Genomic DNA, 21,322 nt, shown 5'->3' with positions numbered 1-21,322 from the left:
ATTAACCCTGATGTCTTGTTTCTAAAACAAATTAAAATGAAGATTGCTTTAGCTTGGAGGCTTACACGTATTCCTGTGAGTAGAGGCTGCACGCACGCGCACGCACGCACGCACGCACGCACGCACGCACGCACGCACGCACGCACGCACGCACGCACGCACGCACGCACACACACACAGTTACCGTTCTAGGCTCTCCTCTGACAGAACTGACCGGACTGCAATAAAAAACAATTTAAATACTGCGGGAGCATTATTACCACACTAAACAAAGTTGGATTTGTACAGTGCAGAGGTCCGTAGGACCTGTGTGTGTGTGTGTGTGGGGGGGGATATGAACGAACCGTAGGACCCTGCATGCTGGGAGACATGAGTGATGTGACCTTTACGCCACGCGGAGGTATTTAACCTTTTACGGCCAGCTCTGGCGCTGTGGGAATAAAACCCTGATCGATGCCTTTGCGTAGCGATGAGGATGATGAGCACTATGATGAGAGGAGAGCGTTTCCTCTGGAGGATGATGAGCACTATGATGTCACTATGATGTCACTATGATGTCACTATGATGTCACTATGATGATGAGATGAGAGGAGAGCCGTTTCCTCTGGAGGATGATGAGCACTATGAGGAGAGGAGAGCGTTTCCTCTGCTCACTATGATGAGAGGAGACCCGTTTCCTCTGCTCACTATGAGGAGAGGAGAGACGTTTCCTCTGGAGGATGATGAGCACTATGAGGAGAGGAGAGGGTTTCCTCTGGAGGATGATGAGCACTATGAGGAGAGGAGAGCCGTTTCCTCTGGAGGATGATGAGCACTATGAGGAGAGGAGAGCCGTTTCCTCTGTTTCCTCTGCTTCACTATGATGAGAGGAGAGCCGTTTCCTCTGGAGGATGATGAGCACTATGATGAGAGGAGAGCCGTTTCCTCTGTTTCCTCTGCTTCACTATGATGAGAGGAGAGCCTCCTCTGGAGGAGGATGAGCACTATGAGGAGAGGAGAGCGTTTCCTCTGGAGGATGATGAGCACTATGATGAGAGGAGAGCGTTTCCTCTGGAGGATGATGAGCACTATGATGAGAGGAGAGCCGTTTCCTCTGTTTCACTATGATGAGAGGAGAGCCGTTTCCTCTGTTTCACTATGATGAGAGGAGAGCCGTTTCCTCTGTTTCACTATGAGGAGAGGAGAGCCGTTTCCTCTGCTCACTATGATGAGAGGAGAGCCGTTTCCTCTGTTTCACTATGATGAGAGGAGAGCCGTTTCCTCTGTTTCACTATGATGAGAGGAGAGACGTTTCCTCTGCTTCACTATGATGAGAGGAGAGCGTTTCCTCTGCTCACTATGATGAGAGGAGAGCCGTTTCCTCTGCTCACTATGATGAGAGGAGAGCCGTTTCCTCTGGAGGATGATGAGCACTATGATGAGAGGAGAGCCGTTTCCTCTACTATGATGAGAGGAGAGCCGTTTCCTCTACTATGATGAGAGGAGAGCCGTTTCCTCTGCTCACTATGATGAGAGGAGAGCGTTTCCTCTGCTCACTATGATGAGAGGAGAGCCGTTTCCTCTGCTCACTATGATGAGAGGAGAGACGTTTCCTCTGCTTCACTATGATGAGAGGAGAGCCGTTTCCTCTGTTTCACTATGATGAGAGGAGAGCCGTTTCCTCTGCTTCACTATGATGAGAGGAGAGCCGTTTCCTCTGCTCACTATGATGAGAGGAGAGCCGTTTCCTCTGCTTCACTATGATGAGAGGAGAGCCGTTTCCTCTGCTTCACTATGATGAGAGGAGAGCCGTTTCCTCTGCTCACTATGATGAGAGGAGAGCCGTTTCCTCTGCTTCACTATGATGAGAGGAGAGCCGTTTCCTCTGCTTCACTATGATGAGAGGAGAGCCGTTTCCTCTGCTTCACTATGATGAGAGGAGAGACGTTTCCTCTGGAGGATGATCACTATGATGAGAGGAGAGCCGTTTCCTCTGGAGGATGAGGAGCACTATGATGAGAGGAGAGCCGTTTCCTCTGGAGGATGAGGAGCACTATGATGAGAGGAGAGCCGTTTCCTCTGGAGGATGATCACTATGATGAGAGGAGAGACGTTTCCTCTGGAGGATGAGGAGCACTATGATGAGAGGAGAGCCGTTTCCTCTGCTCACTATGATGAGAGGAGAGCCGTTTCCTCTGGAGGATGATGAGCACTATGATGAGAGGAGAGCCGTTTCCTCTACTATGATGAGAGGAGAGCCGTTTCCTCTACTATGATGAGAGGAGAGCCGTTTCCTCTGTTTCACTATGATGAGAGGAGAGACGTTTCCTCTGCTTCACTATGATGAGAGGAGAGCGTTTCCTCTGCTCACTATGATGAGAGGAGAGCCGTTTCCTCTGTTTCCTCTACTATGATGAGAGGAGAGCGTTTCCTCTGTTTCCTCTACTATGATGAGAGGAGAGACGTTTCCTCTGCTTCACTATGATGAGAGGAGAGCGTTTCCTCTGTTTCCTCTACTATGATGAGAGGAGAGACGTTTCCTCTGCTTCACTATGATGAGAGGAGAGACGTTTCCTCTGCTTCACTATGATGAGAGGAGAGCGTTTCCTCTGTTTCCTCTACTATGATGAGAGGAGAGCGTTTCCTCTGCTTCCTCTACTATGATGAGAGGAGAGCGTTTCCTCTGCTTCACTATGATGAGAGGAGAGCGTTTCCTCTGTTTCCTCTACTATGATGAGAGGAGAGCGTTTCCTCTGTTTCCTCTACTATGATGAGAGGAGAGCGTTTCCTCTGTTTCCTCTACTATGATGAGAGGAGAGCGTTTCCTCTGTTTCCTCTACTATGATGAGAGGAGAGCGTTTCCTCTGTTTCCTCTACTATGATGAGAGGAGAGCGTTTCCTCTGTTTCCTCTACTATGATGAGAGGAGAGCGTTTCCTCTGTTTCCTCTACTATGATGAGAGGAGAGCGTTTCCTCTGTTTCCTCTACTATGATGAGAGGAGAGCGTTTCCTCTGCTCACTATGATGAGAGGAGAGCGTTTCCTCTGTTTCCTCTACTATGATGAGAGGAGAGCGTTTCCTCTGCTTCACTATGATGAGAGGAGAGCGTTTCCTCTGCTTCCTCTACTATGATGAGAGGAGAGCGTTTCCTCTGCTTCACTATGATGAGAGGAGAGCGTTTCCTCTGTTTCCTCTACTATGATGAGAGGAGAGCGTTTCCTCTGTTTCCTTCACTATGATGAGAGGAGAGCGTTTCCTCTGTTTCCTCTACTATGATGAGAGGAGAGCGTTTCCTCTGTTTCCTTCACTATGATGAGAGGAGAGCGTTTCCTCTGTTTCCTCTACTATGATGAGAGGAGAGACGTTTCCTCTGCTTCACTATGATGAGAGGAGAGCGTTTCCTCTGTTTCCTCTACTATGATGAGAGGAGAGCGTTTCCTCTGTTTCCTCTACTATGATGAGAGGAGAGCGTTTCCTCTGCTCACTATGATGAGAGGAGAGCGTTTCCTCTGTTTCCTCTACTATGATGAGAGGAGAGCGTTTCCTCTGCTTCACTATGATGAGAGGAGAGCGTTTCCTCTGTTTCCTCTACTATGATGAGAGGAGAGCGTTTCCTCTGTTTCCTTCACTATGATGAGAGGAGAGCGTTTCCTCTGCTCACTATGATGAGAGGAGAGCGTTTCCTCTGTTTCCTCTACTATGATGAGAGGAGAGCGTTTCCTCTGCTTCACTATGATGAGAGGAGAGCGTTTCCTCTGCTTCCTCTACTATGATGAGAGGAGAGCGTTTCCTCTGCTTCACTATGATGAGAGGAGAGCGTTTCCTCTGTTTCCTCTACTATGATGAGAGGAGAGCGTTTCCTCTGCTCACTATGATGAGAGGAGAGCGTTTCCTCTGTTTCCTCTACTATGATGAGAGGAGAGCGTTTCCTCTGTTTCCTTCACTATGATGAGAGGAGAGCGTTTCCTCTGTTTCCTCTACTATGATGAGAGGAGAGCGTTTCCTCTGCGCTCCCATCGAACGGCAGTGTCTTTTGGGTTTAACCCATTTGATGGGGGGTTCCCCCCTTCTGGTGTTTTAAGCATTAGGTTGTACTTTAGCTGTTGAAAAATAGCAGATCTACAAGCTCATAGCGCGGCACTACGAGCTTGTAGATCTGCTATTTTTGAAAAATCGTGAAAAATGTGCGCGCAAATCTTTGAATATATTCTTTCAGAGCGAACGTTTTTAACTCAAATCTTTGCTTCTGGGGGGGTCCCTGGAACAACATATTTTCGGATGGGGGACGGCGGCCAATTACATACATTTTTGGGGGTCCTTGACATGAAAATGTATGATTAACGACTGACATAGAAACATGGGTTTTTAAAGAAAACTGTCAGGATTTAGAAGACATTTGTAGAATCGACCTCAGGTCAAAATGGGTTAATGTCATTTCCAAATCGAGTGGAAGTCAGTGAGAGCATTTCCCTGCATTTAAACCGAGTTCCGAGTCTTCTTCTGATAATAAGATTCAGTAATAAAAGCAAAGCCACTTCCCTTTCAGTAAATAAAACCCACTAATAAATAACAAATATGAATAAATGATATCGGCATACTGTATCTGCGAGATGAAAATCACAGCTCAAAGTGTTCCCGCCTGGAAGAGACTGTTCTTTAGTTCAGTATCAGGTTGAGTGGATTACAGTTGGGTGCCACCGATATTGTCCCTTATCATTTGACCCATTTAGGCCTGACCTCAAAACTTTTAAAAATCCTTCTAAATCCTGAAAAAATCCTTCTACATTTTCACGATTTTTCAAAAATAGCAGACCTACAAGCTCATAGCGCGCCACTCGGTGGCGCGCTATGAGCTTGTAGAGCTGCTATTTTTCAATAGCTAAATTATAACATAATGTTTAAAACACCAAAAGGGGTTCCCGCCCAAAATGGGTTAACTGTCCTTTTGCGCAGATCACGCAAACCTCAGCAAAAAGAAAAGGACAATATCGATGGCCTCCAACTGTAAGTGACTCTAAACTTTTAGGGGACTTAACTCAAGTCCCCTAAAAGCGAACGGCAACATGTTTTGACAACTCCAGGCCTTCATGAGGAAGAAAGGAATAAACCAGACAGGATTCTGACGTGATGACCTGTTGTGGTCCAAACCCGTTGACCTGATGACCTGTTGTGGTCCAAACCCGTTGACCTGATGACCTGTTGTGGTCCAAACCCGTTGGATTCTGACCTGATGACCTGTTGTGGTCCAAACCCGTTGACCTGATGACCTGTTGTGGTCCAAACCCGTTGGATTCTGACCTGATGACCTGTTGTGGTCCAAACCCGTTGACCTGATGACCTGTTGTGGTCCAAACCCGTTGACCTGATGACCTGTTGTGGTCCAAACCCGTTGACCTGATGACCTGTTGTGGTCCAAACCCGTTGGATTCTGACCTGACCTGATCAGGTCAGAATCCAACGGGTTTGGACCACAACAGATCTTCTGTCATGGGGGGTCCCTGCAGGCATATCTTTTCAAATGCGAGTCCGCGGGGCTAATTGGTGTCAATGTGGGGGTCCTTGTGATGATCGGGGATCATCTTATGAGTATTATTGTTGTGAGATATCATGAATAGCCTTTGTATGGGCATATTTATATTCACTAGAGTTCTCACATTGTTATCGGCTACACAGTACCAGGGTGGGGGGAGTGGGGGGAGTGTTTTCCCTAATCCTCCGCAGGTGGACTGATTGATGATTGACACCTAGAGAAGCTGGCCCGTCTGTCAGGGAGTGATCGTCCCTGACTGGCTGTCGGTCTAGAGTGGGCGTGCTCCTGATCATGGCTCTCCCTACTCACCTATGCTTATCAGTCTGTTCCTGGAAGGCGGTGGGGGAGACAGGCCGGAATCCTCTCTCTCCCAACCGCCACACTGACTGTGGACTGTTGAATCCTCTCTCTCCCAGCCGCCACACTGACTGTGGACTGTTGAATCCTCTCTCTCCCAGCCGCCACACTGACTGTGGACTGTTGAATCCTCTCTCTCCCAGCCGCCACACTGACTGAATCCTCTCTCTCCCAGCCGCCACACTGACTGTGGACTGTTGAATCCTCTCTCTCCCAGCCGCCACACTGACTGAATCCTCTCTCTCCCAGCCGCCACACTGACTGTGGACTTTTGCCATTGTTTGATATTTAGTTTTGTCCCTTCGGAAAGGACTCTTTTGCTCTTTAGTTGTAGTGTTAATTTGTGTCTGTTTGTTAGGTATCTTTTCTTTTGAGTTTGATTTGTAATCTGTAAAACATTCGTTATTTCATTCTTTAATTCATCTTTATATTTATATTCCCCCCCCCCGGAAGCAAAGATTTGAGTTAAAATCGTTCACTCTGAAATAATATAAATTCAAACATAAGCGCCACATTTTCACGATTTTTCAAAAATAGCAGATCTACAAACTCGTAGAGCTATTGAGCTTGTAGATCCGCTATTTTTCAATAGCTAAAGTAGCTAAAATAATGCTTAAAACACCAAAAGGGGTTCCCGCACAGAATGGGTTAAGACCTCTGCGTGGTGGAAGTTCAGGATCAATATACCCCCCATGTAGAGCCATCCTCTGGATCAATGCAACCTGCCCCTTAGAGACACATTAACCTTAACCCATTTTAGACGGGAACCCCCTTGTGGTGTTGTTCATAGCATTATGTTATACTTTAGCTATTGAAAAATAGCAGATCTACAAGCGCTACGAGCTTGTAGGTCTGATATTTTTGTAAAATCGTGAAAATGTGGCGCAACCTTTGAATCTATATATTCTTTCAGAGCGAACGTTTTTAACTCAAATCTTTGCTTCCGACGGGGGGGGACAAAATATGTTGTCCCTGGAACAACATATTTTCAGATGAGGGTCGGTGGCCAATTACATATCATTTTTGGGGTCCTTGACATGAAATATTGAGCACCACTGATATAGAAACATGAGGTATTTCAGAAAACTGTCAGGATTTAGAAGACATTTTTTTTAATTTCGACGTCCTAAATGGGTTACCTGACACTAGATTCTATTTTCCAGACAAAACCTGCTTCTATGTCACTGGTGCTCAGTGGCGGCCCGTCCATAGGGGGCGCTGGTGCTCAACTATTTCATGTCAAGGAGCCCCAGAATTATCTATTATCTGTATGGACCCCCATCTGAAAATATGTTGTTCCAGAGACCTCCCAGGATCAAATATTTGAGTTAAAAATGTTCTCTCTGAAAGAATATACATTCAAAGAATTGCGGCACATATTCATGATCTTTCTAAAAAATAGCAGATCTACAAGCTCGTAGCGCGGCGATATTTTCTTAATACAGAATGAGATCACATCGACATCGGTTATATCGGTTATCGGCCATAGCAGCAATTTATTAAATATCGGATATCGATATCGGCCAAAATGTCTCATCGGTACATCCCTGATTTACAGGAAAAAATAAATCTCTCTCATTCACATACTTGTGGCCAGATATGACTGAGGGACTGCCATTGGATTGTTTTTGAATTTTTCGTTTTTTCATATGTCATATGAAAGCAGGGAATCATAGCTTCAAATTGACATTTTGGTTGTTCAGTTTGACCCACCAGTTTTGGAGATATGGCTTATAGAGTAATAATGTCTTGCAGGAAACAGTGAGTTGAGAAAACAGGCTTGAAAGGTTCACTTCTGTGGTCTCTAACATTACACCTGTATCTCTACATGTTTAAGCATTTATTTCATATTTACATGTCGATTTCAGCTCTGACATTTCAGACATGCATGCTCTAGTATGTGCCTGTGCTAATTAACTCATTTTGGATAAAAACATTTTTTTTTCTTTTTTCTCCTGTGATGAAAAGCTGGAGTTTGCACGATGGCCGTCGTAATGACTGTTTTTACACTTGCTGAAAATAGCCGATCTACAAGCCTTGTAGATCGGCTATTTTCAGCATGCAACCAAGTGTAAAATGACTTAGAGTGGATCTCTTGTCCCTCCCTGACATTTTAGTCTAGTGTTTATTAAGTTGACGAAATTGTCAGTACATTTAGTCTTACTTTTAGTCATCATAGCTTCATAGTCAGTGTGTGAAGCAGTTACTCACACCGTGATATCCTTTCAACGCTGATCGCTTCCTCTAGTCTGTCTGTATGTCGACTCAACGCTGATCGTTTCCTCTAGTCTGTCTGTATGTCGACTCAACGCTGATCGTTTCCTCTAGTCTGTCTATACTGTATGTCGACGCCGTGAACACACCATACCTTATCCCATTTAGACCTGACATCACGACAGTTTTCTGAATTACCTATGTTTCTATATCAGTGGTGCTCAATATTTCACGTCAAGGACCCACGGAATTATACTGTATGTAATTGGCCTCCAACCCCCCATCTGAGAATATGTTGTTCCAGGGACACCCCCCCCCCCCCCCCCCCCACCAGAGTTAAAAACGTTCGCTCTGAAAGAATATATTTTCAAAGATTTGCGCCACATTTTCACGATTTTACAAAATCGAGTGCAGCGCCACAAGCTTGTAGATCTATTTTTCAATAGCTAAAGTAGAACAGAATAATGCTTAAAAAAACCAAAAGGCGCTCCCGCCCAAAATGGGTTATTGTTGTACGTTGTGTGGCAGTGGGCGGGGTGGCATCTCCACACACATAGCTGCTCGCTTCTTGTGGCAATTTATTCCACCTGGTAATTATCAAATCTGTCTGTTCAGTATCTGTATCCGTTCCACAATGGAACTCAATTATCAACCTTCCACAGACAAAGACATTATAATAATTAACCCATTTAGACCCGAAGACGATTCTATACAAAAAAACGTACGCTCTGAAAGAATATATATTCAAAGATTCGCACCACATTTTCAAGGTTTAAAAAAAAATAGCAGACCTACAAGCTCATAGCGCGGCACTCGGTGCCGCGCTATGAGCTTGTAGATCTGCTATTTTTCAATAGCTAAAGTATAACATAATGCTTAAAACACTAACAGGGGTTCCCTGCCCTGAATGGGTTAAAGCTTCTAAAACAAAGACCCTGTTACCCCCTGACACAACATGCCACAATGCTGTTCAAAGACCCTGTTACCCCCTGACACAACATGTCACAATGCTGTTCAAAGACCCTGTTACCCCCTGACACAACATGTCACAATGCTGTTCAAAGACCCTGTTACCCCCTGACACAACATGTCACAATGCTGTTCAAAGACCCTGTTACCCCCTGACACAACATGTCACAATGCTGTTCAAAGACCCTGTTACCCCCTGACACAACATGCCACAATGCTGTTCAAAGACCCTGTTACCCCCTGACACAACATGCCACAATGCTGTTCAAAGACCCTGTTACCCCCTGACACAACATGCCACAATGCTGTTCAAAGACCCTGTTACCCCCTGACACAACATGTCACAATGCTGTTCAAAGACCCTGTTACTCCCTGACACAACACGCCACAATGCTGTTCAAAGACCCTGTTACCCCCTGACACAACACGCCACAATGCTGTTCAAAGACCCTGTTACCCCCTGACACAACACGCCACAATGCTGTTCAAAGAGCCTGTTACCCCCTGACACAACATGTCACAATGCTGTTCAAAGACCCTGTTACCCCCTGACACAACATGTCACAATGCTGTTCAAAGACCCTGTTACCCCCTGACACAACATGCCACAATGCTGTTCAAAGACCCTGTTACCCCCTGACACAACATGTCACAATGCTGTTCAAAGACCCTGTTACCCCCTGACACAACATGTCACAATGCTGTTCAAAGACCCTGTTACCCCCTGACACAACATGCCACAATGCTGTTCAAAGACCCTGTTACCCCCTGACACAACATGTCACAATGCTGTTCAAAGACCCTGTTACCCCCTGACACAACACGTCACAATGCTGTTCAAAGACCCTGTTACCCCCTGACACAACACGCCACGATGCTGTTCAAAGACCCTGTTACCCCCTGACACAACATGTCACAATGCTGTTCAAAGACCCTGTTACCCCCTGACACAACACGCCACAATGCTGTTCAAAGACCCTGTTACCCCCTGACACAACATGCCACAATGCTGTTCAAAGACCCTGTTACCCCCTGACACAACATGTCACAATGCTGTTCAAAGACCCTGTTACCCCCTGACACAACACGTCACAATGCTGTTCAAAGACCCTGTTACTCCCTGACACAACACGTCACAATGCTGTTCAAAGACCCTGTTACCCCCTGACACAACATGGCCACAATGCTGTTCAAAGACCCTGTTACCCCCTGACACAACACGCCACAATGCTGTTCAAAGACCCTGTTACCCCCTGACACAACATGTCACAATGCTGTTCAAAGACCCTGTTACCCCCTGACACAACACGCCACAATGCTGTTCAAAGACCCTGTTACCCCCTGACACAACATGCCACAATGCTGTTCAAAGACCCTGTTACCCCCTGACACAACATGTCACAATGCTGTTCAAAGACCCTGTTACCCCCTGACACAACACGCCACAATGCTGTTCAAAGACCCTGTTACCCCCTGACACAACATGTCACAATGCTGTTCAAAGACCCTGTTACCCCCTGACACAACATGCCACAATGCTGTTCAAAGACCCTGTTACCCCCTGACACAACACGCCACAATGCTGTTCAAAGACCCTGTTACCCCCTGACACAACATGTCACAATGCTGTTCAAAGACCCTGTTACCCCCTGACACAACATGTCACAATGCTGTTCAAAGACCCTGTTACCCCCTGACACAACATGTCACAATGCTGTTCAAAGACCCTGTTACCCCCTGACACAACATGTCACAATGCTGTTCAAAGACCCTGTTACCCCCTGACACAACATGTCACAATGCTGTTCAAAGACCCTGTTACCCCCTGACACAACATGCCACAATGCTGTTCAAAGACCCTGTTACCCCCTGACACAACATGTCACAATGCTGTTCAAAGACCCTGTTACCCCCTGACACAACATGTCACAATGCTGTTCAAAGACCCTGTTACCCCCTGACACAACATGTCACAATGCTGTTCAAAGACCCTGTTACCCCCTGACACAACATGTCACAATGCTGTTCATAGACCCTGTTACCCCCTGACACAACATGTCACAATGCTGTTCAAAGACCCTGTTACCCCCTGACACAACATGTCACAATGCTGTTCATAGACCCTGTTACCCCCTGACACAACATGTCACAATGCTGTTCAAAGACCCTGTTACCCCCTGACACAACATGCCACAATGCTGTTCAAAGACCCTGTTACCCCCTGACACAACGTGTCACAATGCTGTTCAAAGACCCTGTTACCCCCTGACACAACATGTCACAATGCTGTTCAAAGACCCTGTTACCCCCTGACACAACATGTCACAATGCTGTTCAAAGACCCTGTTACCCCCTGACACAACATGTCACAATGCTGTTCAAAGACCCTGTTACCCCCTGACACAACATGTCACAATGCTGTTCAAAGACCCTGTTACCCCCTGACACAACACGCCACAATGCTGTTCAAAGACCCTGTTACCCCCTGACACAACACACCACAATGCTGTTCAAAGACCCTGTTACCCCCTGACACAACATGCCACAATGCTGTTCAAAGACCCTGTTACCCCCTGACACAACATGTCACAATGCTGTTCAAAGACCCTGTTACCCCCTGACACAACATGTCACAATGCTGTTCAAAGACCCTGTTACCCCCTGACACAACACGCCACAATGCTGTTCAAAGACCCTGTTACCCCCTGACACAACACGCCACAATGCTGTTCAAAGACCCTGTTACCCCCTGACACAACATGCCACAATGCTGTTCAAAGACCCTGTTACCCCCTGACACAACATGCCACAATGCTGTTCAAAGACCCTGTTACCCCCTGACACAACATGTCACAATGCTGTTCAAAGACCCTGTTACCCCCTGACACAACATGTCACAATGCTGTTCAAAGACCCTGTTACCCCCTGACACAACATGTCACAATGCTGTTCAAAGACCCTGTTACCCCCTGACACAACACGCCACAATGCTGTTCAAAGACCCTGTTACCCCCTGACACAACACGCCACAATGCTGTTCAAAGACCCTGTTACCCCCTGACACAACATGTCACAATGCTGTTCAAAGACCCTGTTACCCCCTGACACAACACGCCACAATGCTGTTCAAAGACCCTATAACCCCCTGACACAACATGTCACAATGCTGTTCATAATTCTTCCCTGCTGTGCATTCCTCTAACTTTCCTACGCCTGGTGCCCAAGGATGAAAGAGAAAGAGTATTTATTGTTGAGACAAAATCCAATTGCACCACAGCTGGTGGAAGTCAAATGCCTTCATGCCTTGTTGCATTCTGTGTGTGAGTGTGTGTGTGTGTGTGCGTACGTGCGTGCGTGCGTGCGTGCGTGCGTGCGTGCGTCTAGTTGTCAAGCCAGTTGTCAAGCCTCTCCTTAAAAAGAGGAGCCTTGATGCTGCTGTGCTTAATAATTACCGGCCGATATCAAATTTACCCTTTATAGGTAAAATTATTGAAAAAGTTGTTCATCAACAACTTAGTCTCTTTTTACTTTTAAATAATAGTTTTGACAAGTTTCAGTCAGGATTTCGGCCCAATCATAGTACTGAGACTGCACTTGTAAAGGTTCTAAATGACATTCGGCTTAACACTGATTCTGCCAATGTCTCTGTTCTTGTTTTGCTGGATCTTAGTGCCGCGTTTGACACTGTGGATCATTCAATATTATTACAAAGATTAGAGCACTTTGTGGGACTCTCTGGAACTGTTATTCAGTGGTTCAAATCATACCTTCAGAATAGGAAATACTTTGTCTCTATTGGAAACTGTGTGTCCAAACAGATGGCTATGACCTGTGGGGTTCCACAGGGGTCAATTCTAGGACCCCTCCTATTTAATTTATATATGCTTCCCCTAGGACAAATAATAAGCAATAATAAAGTAAATTACCATAATTATGCAGATGACATGCAAATCTACATATCAGTTACATCAACTGACTATGGTCCTGTTGATTCCCTCTGTCATTGCATTGAGGAAATCAATGAGTGGATGCGGCAAAATTTTCTTCAATTAAATAAAGATAAAACTGAGATCATTGTTTTTGGACCACAGAAACAGAGACAGAGTGTAATTTCTCACCTTGAATCGCGGTCTCTTATACCCAAGAGTCAGGTGAGAGATCTTGGTGTTGTCCTAGACTCAGATTTAAATTTTAACAGTCATATCAAAACTGTAATTTCATCTGCCTATTATCACCTTAAAAATATTGCAAGAGTTAGAGGAATTATGTCCAAGCAAGATCTAGAAACACTTATACATGCTTTTGTTTCCAGTAGACTGGACTACTGTCATGGTCTGCTCACAGGACTTTCAAACAAAGCTCTTCGTCAACTCCAACTGATTCAGAATGCTGCTGCTAGAGTCCTGACAAAAACTAGGAAATATGACCATATTACACCAGTTCTAAAATCTTTACATTGGCTACCAGTGTCCCAGAGAATTGATTTTAAAATATTGTTACTTGTCTATAAATCTGTTTGTGGCTTTGGGCCCAGCTACATCTCAGACATGCTGGAGCAATATGAACCCTCTAGAACCCTCAGGTCATCTGGGGCTGGCCTACTGATAGTTCACCCGATTGTTGGAACAAAACATGGTGAAGCAGCATTTCACTATTATGCACCAAAAACCTGGAATAACATTCCAGGTTACATTAGGAAATCCCCAACCATAGCCATTTTTAAGTCCAATTTAAAAACGTATTTATTTAACATTGCCTATCCCAGTGATGTGTAATAACAGCTATGTCTTGCCTGGGCTTTAAATTAGTATTTGTTGTAATGTATATGCTCCTATATCTTATTTTGTATCTATTATAATCTGTATTCATTTTAAAATGCACTGTTGCACTCTGTATTTGTTTTTATCCTGTAAAGCACTTTGAATTGCCTTGTGTATGAAAGGTGCTATATAAATAAAATTGCCTTGCCTTGCCTTGCCTTAATTTTAACTTGTATAATACTAGAATTTCGCCGCCCTTTCGGGCGGCTCATCCTAGTTCCGTTGCAGCGCATTGGGAAGAAGGAAATTGCGAGATTTGACAGACTCCACTTCATGTTTCAGCTGTGTTTTTAAACCCAGTATTGTGCCCTTCACGTGTAGTAACGGATGGGTATTATTATTATTTGTTGTATTTTCACATCAAAGCAAATTAAATTAAATTAAAAATAAGCACAAACTGCTTTTTACTGTTTTTGTTTACTTACAATAAATTACTGTTTTTGGAAACCAAAAGATGTTGAGAATGGAGCAGAACATACTGTAGTATATTTTTTGGGGGACCTTTACTGCATTATAGTAGGCCTACAATCTTTTGGTAAATGGTGCATTTATATAGTGCCATTATCCAAGGCGCTTTACATAGATTGTGCATTACATTCACCCATTCATACACACATTCATACACCGATTGCGGCGGAAGCCATGCAAGGCACCAACCAGCACATCGGGAGCAATTTGGGGTTCAGTGTCTTGCCCAAGGACACTTCGACATGTAGACAGGAGGAGCCGGGATTCGAACCGCCGACCCATGGATCATTGGACGACCTGCTCTGCCTCTTGAGCCACAGTCGCCACAGTCGTGGATTGCAGTGAGCCCACATTGTTTCTTCAGGAACAATATTTGTAGTTACAATGAGGGCTACATGAGCCGAAGGGAGAGAAACACTTTGCCTCTCTCCAGTCTGTGCGTATGGTGCTGGTGGTGGCTGAATAACAACGGATCGCATCAATGACTGACATAAACACACAGTTCCAATGCAGAGGCACTGTGTGTGTTAATCTGCCCGGTGCTGACGTTAGTATATAATGTTTAGATTGTTTTCCTCTTGGACATGTGTTTGTGGGCACAGTGGCAGGGGGTGAAAAGCCGATTTGTCCTATGGTGTGCACTGCGCAACTGTGCAGTGTAAAACATGCTGAAATCAAACTACACACACACACACACACACACACACACACACACACACACACACACACACACACACACACACACACACACACACACACACACACACACACACACACACACACACACACACACACACACACACACACACACACACACACACACACACACAAATCCTCCACAGTCACAAATCCTCCACAGTGTGAATACGTGTGCTAGGTTACATTGAGTCCGTGGTGTGGTGAGACTGGGAAAGAAATAATGCGCGGAAGAATTTGGCATCCGACTGCGCGCGATGTGGCGATGAGATGGGCGCGTTCGGAAATACCGCACCGGAGCACACTTGCCTATTAGTTTGCACTGCACAGTGCGCTCAGTGCGATATGTCCGATGTGTGTGTGTGTGTGTGTGTGTGTGTGTGTGTGTGCGCGTGTGTGTGTGTGTGTGTAGTGTTGTGTTTTCTAATGTGTGTGTGTGTAGTGTTGTGTTTTCTAATGTGTGTGTGTGTGTGTAGTGTGTAACTTCCGGTGGTGCAATCGGAAGTGAGAAAGGTAACATAAAAACTCTCGTGGGTCACGTGGTGGGCTTTGAGCAAATGGGAGAGGGAATGAAGTGTTGCCAGGTCCGCGTATTGTAAGCGAGTGGTAGTGTGTGTAAGTTGCGTGTTGAATGGCATTTTTTCTGGGCTTGTTTTTATAGACGTGGCAACAAATTAGCAACAGTAGCCAATGGGAAAACAGGATGCAGTGTTGCCAGGTCCGCGAGTTTTAAGCGAGTTGTAGTGTGTGTAAGTAGCGTGTTGAATGGCATTTTTTCTGGGCTTGTTTGCATAGACCTTGCATAGACCTGGCAACAGTGTTCCGTGGCCCGTGTGTGAGTGTGTGCGTGCGGGGGTGTGGGTGCTTGTGACGTTTTCTTTTTTAATTATTGATATTGATATTGTTTGTGAGTGTGGAAGGGAGGCAACTTTGGTGGCAGTGCAATGACCAATGTTCCGCGGGTGGTGTTGAGGCTCGGCGTTCGGCGCGACATGAGGAGATAGCGGCCGAACGACGCGGAGGGTAAGTGTGTGACGTCACTGCCGTGTGAGTGTAGTGTGTTGCAGTGTGTCAGTGACGTAGTAGCTGTTGACTTTGGGTCCCTTTTCCTGGGTTGGGTACAACTTCTCACTTGTATATATAGATATACGTATAATACATCGACTCACTGGCCTTTGAACGTCTCGGGATCCCCCAGGAGGAAGTCACTAATGTTGCTCTGGAGAGGGAAGTCTGGAGCACTCTGGTGGAGCTGTTGCCCCCGCGACCCGACTATGGATAAGCGGTTGTAGATGGATTGATGGATGGATGAATATATACGTGTGTTTTTTTAATGAATGAAAACAGCACTATAACATGAAAGTATTCGTACAAATGCATGGTAGGGAAATATGTTCATGGAGGCAAGGACCGCAACATTTACACTTATTAGCCCACAGACCCCCAAGGCCCCCAGAAGGCCCCCAGTTCGACATGCAGCACAGAAACTATGGCCAGTCGCACAGATACTCCCAAATGTATTTATTCTATTTTATTGGATGATGTACGACGACAAGAGCGCCCCTCACTTCACACGGGTGCGATTCCTCTCCCCCCTAACCTAGCAGATCTCTCACAACGTGTTGTGTTGTGAGCTTGTATATCACATCAGCATTTTTTTTTTTTTTTTTTTTTTTTTTAAATCATTTAGATCAGGGGTTCTCAACGTTTTTGGCCGGGGACCCCTGGAAATGCTTTGGCAATGTCTCGGGACCCCCGCCCCGCCCCGCCCCCTCCCGACCCCCAATATAAATTGACTGCTACAATAACCTTAAACCATTTTGGTTTAAGGGTGTGTGGTTACCAGAAACCACACACCCGCCCCTCTAGAACAGAAACCACCCGCCCCTCTAGACCAGAAACCACACACCCGCCCCTCTAGACCAGAAACCACACACCCGCCCCTCTAGACCAGAAACCACACACCCGCCCCTCTAGACCAGAAACCACACACCCGCCCCTCTAGACCAGAAACCATAGCGCGCCACCGAGTGGCGCGCTACGAGCTTGTAGGTCTGCTATTTTTGAAAAATCGTGAAAATGAAAATTTAAAAAAATAATTTCTTTTTTTTTTTTTTTTTTGAAAATAATTTGGGGACCCTAAAATAATTTGGCGACCCCCCGAGGGGTCGCGACCCACGGGTTGAGAACCCCTGATTTAGATAGATTCTTGTGGTCCAGCGGTCAAGTAGCCAGCTGCCTCAGCCCAGCTAGCCGGGCATTCTTCACCCAAGTGTTTACAATGTGGATTAACCCATTATGACCAGAGGACGATTCTACAAAATGTCTTTTCTGAAAAAATGTTTCTATGTCAGTCGTTCTCAAACATTTTCATGTCAAGAACCCCCAAAAATGTATGTAATTGGCCGCCGACCCCCCATCTGAAAATATATTGTTCCAGGGACCCCCCCCCCACCAGAAGCAAAGATTTGAGTTGAAAATGTTCGCTCTGAAATAATATATATATATATATATATATTCAAAGATTTTCACGATATATTCAAACATTTTCACGATTTAAAAAAAAAAGCCGCACATTATGAGCTTGTAGATCTGCTAACTAGTGCTTAGTTAAAACACCAAAAGGGGGTTCCCGCCCAGAATGGTTTAACAGACTGACAGTGCGACCATTTGGAATCATTTTATGTTTGTGTGGCGAGAGAGAGAGAGAGAGAGAGAGAGAGAGAGAGAGAGAGCGAGAGCGAGAGCGAGAGCGAGAGCGAGAGCGAGAGCGAGAGCGAGAGCGAGAGCGAGAGCGAGAGAGAGAGAGAGAGAGAGAGAGAGAGAGAGAGAGAGAGAGAGGCCTCTGCCTGCCAAAACAAAGACCATGCGGCCAACAGGAAGGACATCAGAGGGAAAGGCGGGCAGCGTACAGTATGTTGGTCATTTTCTCCTGTTTGGGTTCCGGGGGTCCTTTTCAGTGTGTGGTCTGTTTATTATACAGTCGGTGCTGATGGTAGAGTCAGTGTGTGTGTGAGGGAGGAGGAGGGAGGGAGGAGGGGAGGGGGGAGGGAGGGAGGGAGGAGGGGGGAGGGAGGAGGAGGGGATGGAAGTACGGTAGAGTCAGTGTGTGTGTGTGAGGGAGGAGGAGGGGATGGAAGTACGGTAGAGTCAGTGTGTGTGTGAGGGAGGAGGGGATGAAAGTACGGTAGAGTCAGTGTGTGTGTGAGGGAGGAGGGGGGGATGGATGTACGGTAGAGTCAGTGTGTGTGTGAGGGAGGAGGAGGGGATGGAAGTACGGTAGAGTCAGTGTGTGTGTGAGGGAGGAGGTGGGGATGGAAGTACGGTAGAGTCAGTGTGTGTGTGGGAGGGAGGAGGAGGGGATGGAAGTACGGTAGAGTCAGTGTGTGTGTGGGAGGGAGGAGGAGGGGATGGAAGTACGGTAGAGTCAGTGTGTGTGTGAGGGAGGAGGAGGGGATGGAAGTACGGTAGAGTCAGTGTGTGTGTGAGGGAGGAGGGGGGGATGGAAGTACGGTAGAGTCAGTGTGTGTGTGAGGGAGGAGGAGGGGATGGAAGTACGGTAGAGTCAGTGTGTGTGTGAGGGAGGAGGAGGGGATGGAAGTACGGTAGAGTCAGTGTGTGTGTGTGTGAGGGAGGAGGAGGGGATGGAAGTACGGTAGAGTCAGTGTGTGTGTGTGTGAGGGAGGAGGAGGGGATGGAAGTACGGTAGAGTCAGTGTGTGTGTGTGTGAGGGAGGAGGAGGGGATGGAAGTACGGTAGAGTCAGTGTGTGTGTGTGTGTGAGGGAGGAGGAGGGGATGGAAGTACGGTAGAGTCAGTGTGTGTGTGAGGGAGGAGGGGATGGAAGTACGGTAGAGTCAGTGTGTGTGTGAGGGAGGAGGGGGGGAGGGAGGAGGGGAGGAGGGGAGGGGGGAGGGAGGGAGGAGGGGGGGAGGGAGGAGGAGGGGGATGGAAGTACGGTAGAGTCAGTGTGTGTGTGAGGGAGGAGGGGGGGATGGAAGTACGGTAGAGTCAGTGAGTGTGTGAGGGAGGAGGGGGGGGATGGAAGTACGGTAGAGTCAGTGTGTGTGTGAGGGAGGAGGGGGGGATGGAAGTACGGTAGAGTCAGTGTGTGTGTGAGGGAGGAGGGGGGGATGGAAGTACGGTAGAGTCAGTGTGTGTGTGAGGGAGGAGGGGGGAGGGAGGAGGGGAGGTCTAGAGGGGGCCCCTCTAGACCAGAAACCACACACCCGCCCCTCTAGAACAGAAACCACCCGCCCCTCTAGACCAGAAACCACACACCCGCCCCTCTAGACCAGAAACCACACACCCGCCCCTCTAGACCAGAAACCACACACCCGCCCCTCTAGACCAGAAACCACACACCCGCCCCTCTAGACCAGAAACCACCCGCCCCTCTAGACCAGAAACCACACACCCACCCCTCTAGACCAGAAACCACACACCCGCCCCTCTAGACCAGAAACCACCCGCTCCTCTAGACCAGAAACCACACACCCGCCCCTCTAGACCAGAAACCACACACCCGCCCCTCTAGACCAGAAACCCCACAACCGCCCCTCTAGACCAGAAACTACCCGCCCCTCTAGACCAGAAACCACCCGCCCCTCTAGACCAGAAACCACCCGCCCCTCTAGACCAGAAACCACACACCCGCCCCTCTAGACCAGAAACCACACACCCGCCCCTCGAGACCAAAAACCCCACAACCACCCCTCTAGACCAGAAACTACCCGCCCCTCTAGACCAGAAACCACCTGCCCCTCTAGACCAGAAACCACCCGCCCCTCTAGACCAGAAACCACACACCCGCCCCTCTAGACCAGAAACCACACACCCGCCCCTCTAGACCAGAAACCACACAACCACCCTCTAGACCAGAAACCACACACCCGCGCTCCTCTAGACCAGAAACCACACACCCGCCCCTCTAGACCAGAAACCACACAACCACCCCTCTAGACCAGAAACCACACACCCGCCCCTCTAGACCAGAAACCACACACCCGCCCCTCTAGACCAGGAACCACACACCCGCCCCTCTAGACCAGAAACCACACACTCGCCCCTCTAGACCAGAAACCACACACTCGCCCCTCTAGACCAGAAACCACCCGCCCCTCTAGACCAGAAACCACCCGCCCCTCTAGACCAGAAACCACACACCCGCCCCTCTAGACCAGAAACCACCCGCCCCTCTAGACCAGAAACCACCCGCCCCTCTAGACCAGAAACCACCCGCCCCTCTAGACCAGAAACCACACACCCGCCCCTCTAGACCAGAAACCACCCGCCCCTCTAGACCAGAAACCACACACCCGCCCCTCTAGACCAGAAACCACCCGCTCCTCTAGACCAGAAACCACCCGCCCCTCTAGACCAGAAACCACACACCCGTCCCTCTAGAGTAAAAGTAAAGTTCCTTTGTAATTTATCCTGATTTATAATGTTGTTTGATGTATGGTGTTTTGACTGTATTTTGTGTATTGCAACCTCGGCTACATTGAAAATGAGGGCTTGGCCTCAACTGTATTCCGAGTATAAATAAAGGTGGTGATGATGATGATACGTATCGTATCGCTGTTACAATGTATCGTTACAACCCTAAATCAAAGTGATGATGATGATACGTATCGTATCGCTGTTACAATGTATCGTTACACCCCTACATCAAAGTATTGCATTTATGGGCTTACTACTACCGCTTAGAACAGGGGTTCTCAACCTTTTTGGCCGGGGACCCCCGGAAATGCTTTGGCAATGTCTCGGGACCCCCGCCCCGCCCCCTCCCGACCCCCAATAAAAATTGACTGCTACAATAACCTTAAACCTTTAAAAAAAAAAAAAAACCACACACCCGCCCCTCTAGACCAGAAACCACACACCCGCCCCTCTAGACCAGAAACCACACAACCACCCCTCTAGACCAGAAACCACACACCCGCCCCTCTAGACCAGAAACCACACACCCGCCCCTCTAGACCAGGAACCACACACCCGCCCCTCTAGACCAGAAACCACACACTCGCCCCTCTAGACCAGAAACCACACACTCGCCCCTCTAGACCAGAAACCACCCGCCCCTCTAGACCAGAAACCACCCGCCCCTCTAGACCAGAAACCACACACCCGCCCCTCTAGACCAGAAACCACCCGCCCCTCTAGACCAGAAACCACCCGCCCCTCTAGACCAGAAACCACCCGCCCCTCTAGACCAGAAACCACACACCCGCCCCTCTAGACCAGAAACCACCCGCCCCTCTAGACCAGAAACCACACACCCGCCCCT

This window comes from Electrona antarctica, assembly GCF_951216825.1.
Source record: "Electrona antarctica genome assembly, chromosome: 19".
NCBI lineage: Eukaryota > Metazoa > Chordata > Actinopteri > Myctophiformes > Myctophidae > Electrona > Electrona antarctica.
Note: the sequence above shows the minus strand (reverse complement) of the source record.